Source organism: Limulus polyphemus, unplaced genomic scaffold (genome assembly GCF_000517525.1).
Source record: "Limulus polyphemus unplaced genomic scaffold, Limulus_polyphemus-2.1.2 Scaffold1838, whole genome shotgun sequence".
NCBI lineage: Eukaryota > Metazoa > Arthropoda > Merostomata > Xiphosura > Limulidae > Limulus > Limulus polyphemus.
Window position 1 is genome coordinate 123,333 of NW_013667448.1, and position 6,899 is coordinate 130,231.

Consider the following 6,899-nt stretch of genomic DNA (forward strand, 5'->3'; position numbering starts at 1 on the left):
AAATAAAGTAAATGATTAATACTTGTAATTTATAGAGTGGAATAAAAATAACAATTACATTAATTACATTGAAGATAGGTGCAACTGTCTGACAAACAAAATGGTTTGTCAACACTTGTACCCATAGATGGCAGCAGCAGAAAATAAAAAACCTACAAAAGTAGGGTAGCAAGTATAATACTATGAACAGTAATATCAAGTATTAATTTTTTCTACAAGAACATAAATATCAAAGCTAATGACAAGTTCTTTAAAATTATTAGAATCTTCTGAAACTTGTGAAGCCAAGTAACTATGGTCTACATGTATTAAACTTCTAGAAAATAGTTCTATCAAATAAAATAAACAAATAGAGGGATAGAGAAGTAGGAGTCAGGCACAGAGAGGGAGAAGAAAACTGAAAAGTAAGTGTTAAATCTAAAATAAATATATAATGAGGTCTTTCCCAGAAAAGGTTATACATATATGATGTTAGAAAAACACGTTGCTTCAAGAAGTTTTGATAAAAATGAATAAAAATCCTATAACCCCAGTGCTTTCAAAAAGGTCCACCTTTCGAAACCACTGGGGTTATAGGGTTTTTATTCATTTCTATCAAGGTTATACATATAATATTATAGAGATATTATTGAAACCACACTGTTGAAAAAGAGCTGAACAAAAGAGAACTAGTATTTTATCTACCACAGAACAAATAAATATCGTAATAGTTTCACAAAAATTTCTGTTAGTCAGTAAGAAGTATTATGCAATGATAAGTTCTGAGAACTGTACAATATTTGAAAAACTTTGAATGACTTCTAAATCTTAACATATATCAACAGTGATTAACAAAATAGTCCTAATTTAATGTACTGAAAAATACCTACTTTAGAATAGATTTATTCTGAAAAAAAACAAAACAAAACTCATCACAAACTCTTTGTGTATATATCTAAAAAAATCAAGCACCACTTGTAAAAACATTACTAATTGGTAAAATAAATATGGTAACAAATAGCCTATGTAACGAATTTGTTATTATATATATTTATTTTAATATTAATGCTTGTTTGGATTAAATTTATATTTAGAAACATACATGGCTCATACTGTTAAGTATGTATTACAAAACTCCCGACTATTCTCCAAAGTTGTAGAAGATTCTTAAGAGTAATAATCAAAAATATATGTGTGTATGTAAATGCTTAAATTTGTATTGTTACATAATTTGAATTTTCTAAAAAGCCTCCACGCGCCTATAAGTACAACCATTGTGCCTCGCTGAAAGAGAGTATCTATTATTAGTTCGCTATAGTCGTGCTATAACTTTCGAAAACTATAACTGTGATTGTTATAATGCTTACCAATCAGAAAACTTCAGATATTTGACCAGGAGCATTTACAAAGTTCTAATGTTACCAATCATTTAACTTCAGTGGATTCACATCGGACATTAGTACTTTTACGAAAACATTACCTAATGTCACCGGTAGGAAAAATATCAGCATGTGATCAGTGAGAACTACAGGGCTAGCTTGCTCCCTATTAAATGAATTGTACCTATTTCAACTCAAAATTAACTCTCTCATCGTGAACCCTCAATAAGACATCAAGGAAGTTCCAGACTATCTTCAGAGTGCACTGCAAAATTATATTTTGTCAATACCAACAATAATATGCAAACCTTCTTTGGAACCACAGACTGTACATAAAAGATTCAGGTTGCTATGGCAACTGTCTTTAACATTTCTTATATCAGATTTTATTCTGTTACTATAAAAAACAAAAAACTATAGATTTTGGCCCTGTGTACCAGTAAATGTTACTTTGCAATATACTTGACTCATCCCTATTTTAAGAATCCTATGATACCTTACCCAGATATTCACTTTCTTCACAGATGATTTATCTTGCAGTAGAATTAAATATTGTTGATACTATTATATTCAACTTTGAAATGTGTAAGAAAGATATAATTACTTTCTCTAGAAAAAAATGCCTCAGCAAAAGAGCTAGTTGACATTTCTGACATGAAATATACCAGGTGTTTGAAAAAGTAAAAAGAATGAAGCTATTTCCATAATTTTTTCCCCATTACAAAACTCTTTATATAATTTATACAATTGTAACTTTATTAATACATTTTCAGAGAGAACTAAAGTAGCTCGGAGGTCTTATAAACTATTATAAATTAGTGTTTATCATTAGTAAAACATATCTGTAGCTTCAGCACACTCTTCCAAACTTTCTCTAAAATCAAATACTTTGACTACCTTTAAGTTTTATTTCACATAATTTTTAACAGTCAAGTTTGGGAACCTTATGAACAAAATAAAATAAATAATTTTAGGTACTTGATGAGAGAAATATTTGTAAGTACATCAACTTGGCTGTATTTTACAGTCTTTCCAAGATCAAATAAAAAAACAAGCCAAGTAAATTAAAAACATTAGAAAATACAGTTTTACCTTGTCTGATAAGCATCATGTGTTGATCACAGCCCCTTGTACATCCAATGTAATATACACAAACAGAAAACTGATAAGCATGATGATATGATAGCAGCCACTCATACATCCCTTGTAATATATACAAACAGGAAACTGATATACAAGATGTAATGATAGCAGCCACTCATACATCCCATGTAATAGACACAAACAGGAAACTGACAAGCATGTCATAATGCATCTTCACAGTAAAGTTATACAATTTTGTCAAAATAACAATCACCCTTACCTCCTATGCAATACTTCTTAATTAACATAAAACCTAAAAAGAATTTTAGCAATTGTACCTACAAACACACTTCATGAAATGTATCTAGGCAAAAAACTAATAAGAATACTGTAGCAATTGTACCTATAAACACACATTATGCAATGTATTAGGCAGAAAACTAGTAATAATACTGTATTAATGGTACCTTCAAACACACCTCATGCAATGTATTTGGCAGAAAACTTGTAAGAATACTGTAGCAATGGCACCTTCAAACAAACCTCGTACAATGTATAATGGCAGAAAACTAATACGACTGTTGTACAGATGGTACCTCCAAACACATCTTATGACATGCAGCTAGGTAAAAAAATAAACAAAGGTTTTGTAGCAATGGCAACTACTCCCCTCCTTCGCATTATGCAGAAAAAATTATAAAATTTTCATAACACAGACAATATCACAACTCACCACAGATGAACAATGCAGGATAATACATGTATATTACACAAGAGTTAGTAATAAAACAGGTTGATGTGATTCAACAATATTAATACATGTTCAATTATATTTAATTCGCTTCAAAGCATTTTTATTCATATTTGTTGTTTATCACAAAAAAAACAAAAAGGACTCATATCTATCTTTAATAAAAATAATCAAAAACATAATTTCAACTTTAAAATATCTCTTACACAAAATATAGATATTCTATTCACACACAAAAAACATTTAAACACAAATTAAGTTTAGTTAAAAACCGAGTTTTTTTACCTGTGGTAGGCACAGCAAAGAAAGCCCATTGTGTAGCTTGGCACCTAACAACAGATCAATTAATCTAGTGCTTATAAACCTTTGATTTCATTATTTGAATAATCAATAACTTTATATTTCAAAACAACTATTCCTACAGACAGAGCTTTATCAGTTCTATATGGAACTTTTAGTATAGATGTGTTCGTGTCTGGAAGTAGTAGCATTCTATTAGAAGCTACTATTTCCAGTAATTCTTCAAGTGTTGTAATCACAGAAATAAATTTAATTAAATTACTATACTTAATTCAACAAGAAACATTTCAACTCAGAAAATAAATGTCTTAGTCAATTTCCCAATATAATAGGATTCTTTGAAACCTAATTTATTCTAGGAGTTATTTACAATACCAGCTGGAGTACCCATCTGTTGGACAGGTGAAATAAAAACTTGTTTGTAACAAACAATAGGAAATTGTGCTTCTTTTTTTTTATATGAACATGATAATCATTAAAAGTGCAATAAAAATACATAAAGATACCAATACTGAAAAGAAAGACATACTGCTTACAAGAATTCTATCAATATGAAATAAGATGGGATGTTGACCTTCCTTATGTCACTCTGTATCACTGTGTCAAGTTGTGCTGATTTGGTAGTTTTCCTAAATTAGATATGAAATTAGATGGCGGTCCAAACCCTCCCCCCCTCTTGACCTTCCTTGTGTCGTCCAGTATCAGTGTGTCAAGTTTGGTGCTGATTGATCAAGAAATGTGGAAACATATAAGAAACAGATACATACACATATTGATGTTTATTTATATAGATTACAGAAATGTATCACAGTCCCAATGAAAGAACTGCCTTTTCTTAAAACCTTGTTTAATAACCTGATTTGAACGTACAACTACTTTAAACACTAGTAACAGTCTAACCTATCTGCCTTGTCAACCTCCACACATTTTCATAAAGGATATCTATCTATGTATATCAATAACCTGATTTGAACGTACAACTACTTTAAACACTAGTAACAGTCTAACCTATCTGCCTTGTCAACCTCCACACATTTTTCATAAAGGATATCTATCTATGTATATCAATAACCTGATTTGAACATACAACTACTTTAAACACTAGTAACAGTCTAACCTATCTGCCTTGTCAACCTCCACACATCTTTCATAAAGGATATCTATCTATGTATATCATATTGTGATATCACTTCTACCATAAGAGTATTTTCTGTAAAGAATCAATCTTTCTATAAAGTTCTTAGATTCTGTGTGTAAAAAAGCAACTTATTTTTATCAAATATTTTGTTAAATAACAGATTTCTAAATACAAGTGTAATGTTAATGACAGAGACGACCAGTACAATATGCGACACAGAACTAAAATACTTTGGTAAAATTATAGTGTAGCTTTATAAACTTGCTACAGGAACTTTTTTAATAAATATGAATTTATAAGACAGATAACTAGGGGGTGTGGAAAGCGCTGCGATGGTGTGAGGACAATGCAAAACTAGTGAACAGACAGTACACGTCGATGTTTTGTAAATCAACGATGTGATGGCAGCTAAGTTTTACTTAGATTATAGAACAATGTTATGGTGCAATATAGCTTTCTATACATCATCTAACCAAGCCAGGAACAACAAAAAATGAATCTTCTAAAAGTATTTATTAGCATGTTATCATATAAGTTAAAAAATATGACTTGTGTTTATGACACATAATGTGCTTAATTAAAACGATAAAGCTTTATAATAGATTTTTGAGACGGAAAAAATGTTTTTCTAACAGGTCGTTAATTATGAGCGTCTTTACGTAGATATTAATATACATTTTTTCAACAATTAACCGAGTACGGGGTTTCAAGTACAACGGCACGACCTTTTAGCATCTAGTATTTGATTTACGCTATTTTATGGAACTTTGCCAATAATTTTTTGCAAACTCGAGCTGTGTTAAGTGGATCAGTCAATACAGTTAAACAACACAGCCCGAGCCCGAATGTTCTGGCTAACTGAATCGTGGAAACAAAACTCACATTTCGAGTTTATAACAATATTAACTGTGTAGCATTTTGAAACTACAAATTTTACAGGCATCTTCACACAGTTCACTAATCACTTATTTGTAAGGTCAAAATACTGTTTATTGTAACAGTGTATAATAGCTATATAGACGATAGCTATAATTAAACTACGATTAAATAAATTCACAATGGCACAAAAGTACGCGTAATTCTGAAAAAAATATGTATTTGCCATAGTATCATAAACCAGCATTTCTCAACTTTTTCAATACTAGAGACTGACTCGCTGCCTCCCTCAAGTGCCGAGGTACGACGCAAAATCGTTGATTCACATGTGAATATATTTATTTCTTGTTTATTTATTTGTTTTTGTGAAATCACACGACCGGCAAGTTCCGGTTGTGTCGAACCCGGCTGCGGACCAATAAATAGTTGAGAAACACTGCAATAAACCATATTGTTACGACAGCGAAAGTCACGTGACGCTGATAACACGTGATGAGTTTCTAGAAGGATCATGCCTCTTCCTGGCAACTCTAGTCTTTTCTACACGCCCTCTATTTTAATATATAAGCAGGCAAATGAAGCGAGATAATTAATTGAATTGCAGACAGGCAGAGACAGAGACGGACAAATGATTCAAGCGCGGTAGTGACCGTAAGTAAAGTGCGTGAATCGTTGTGAATTATAGTGTATGTTTAAGTGAAAGTGACTGTGGAAATTAAGGATATTGCAAAGTTGTATTGAGAAAGAATAAACTAGTTTTATTTAAGAAAGAACTTGTATTGCTAAAGTTTCATCCGAAAGAAATTATACGGGAAATTAACAAATGACCAGAGACGTAACCATATCATAGGTATCACGGCATCTAGATAGTAAATGACCTTTAACGATAGTTTCCTATCTTTGTTTCTGGCAGGGACAACTTTCATAAGCTTACTACGTTGTTAATTTACAAAATACTTTTGAATTGATAGATTTGAATATTGGCATTTTTTTTCAATTTTACCAGAAAATTGCTCCTGACATGAAGTCAACTGAAGTGGGAAATAACGCTCCTCTGAGGATTAAGCTTCAATATCATATAAATATTTAAATTATCTTGGGGGGGGGGGCAATCAGTTAATTTAACGTCTGTAATGAAAGGTGGCACTAAATTTGAATTCGAGTTTCGATATATCAAAAACAAAAAGAATATTATAATTACCCACATATATAAGCCTATAATATAATATGTATATCAATAAATCTTATGTAGAATCACATATTTCAAACCTGAATATATGTATGGCCTCACCATTTTGAGACCCAACACATATAAACACACACACACACTTTTTCAGCAAGTCCATTTAAAATTTTACCATATTTGCGTTTCATAAGTTTGAACAAGTAAAGT

At 31.0% G+C, this 6,899-nt stretch overlaps 1 protein-coding gene across 2 annotated transcripts in view; it reads right to left on the reverse strand.

Moving 5' to 3' along the window:
• LOC106465105 (calcium/calmodulin-dependent protein kinase type 1-like) overlaps positions 1-6,899 on the reverse strand; it is a 75,614-nt gene that overhangs the window by 27,706 nt on the left and 41,009 nt on the right. The window contains exon 1 of one of the 2 annotated variants that reach the window (XM_022392945.1): positions 4,029-4,093. The exons of the other annotated variant lie outside the window; for it this stretch is intronic. The gene's annotated coding sequence lies outside the window, so the exon portion shown is untranslated. Of the gene's footprint in view, positions 1-4,028; positions 4,094-6,899 lie in introns of those variants that run through there. 2 annotated transcript variants of the gene reach the window in all.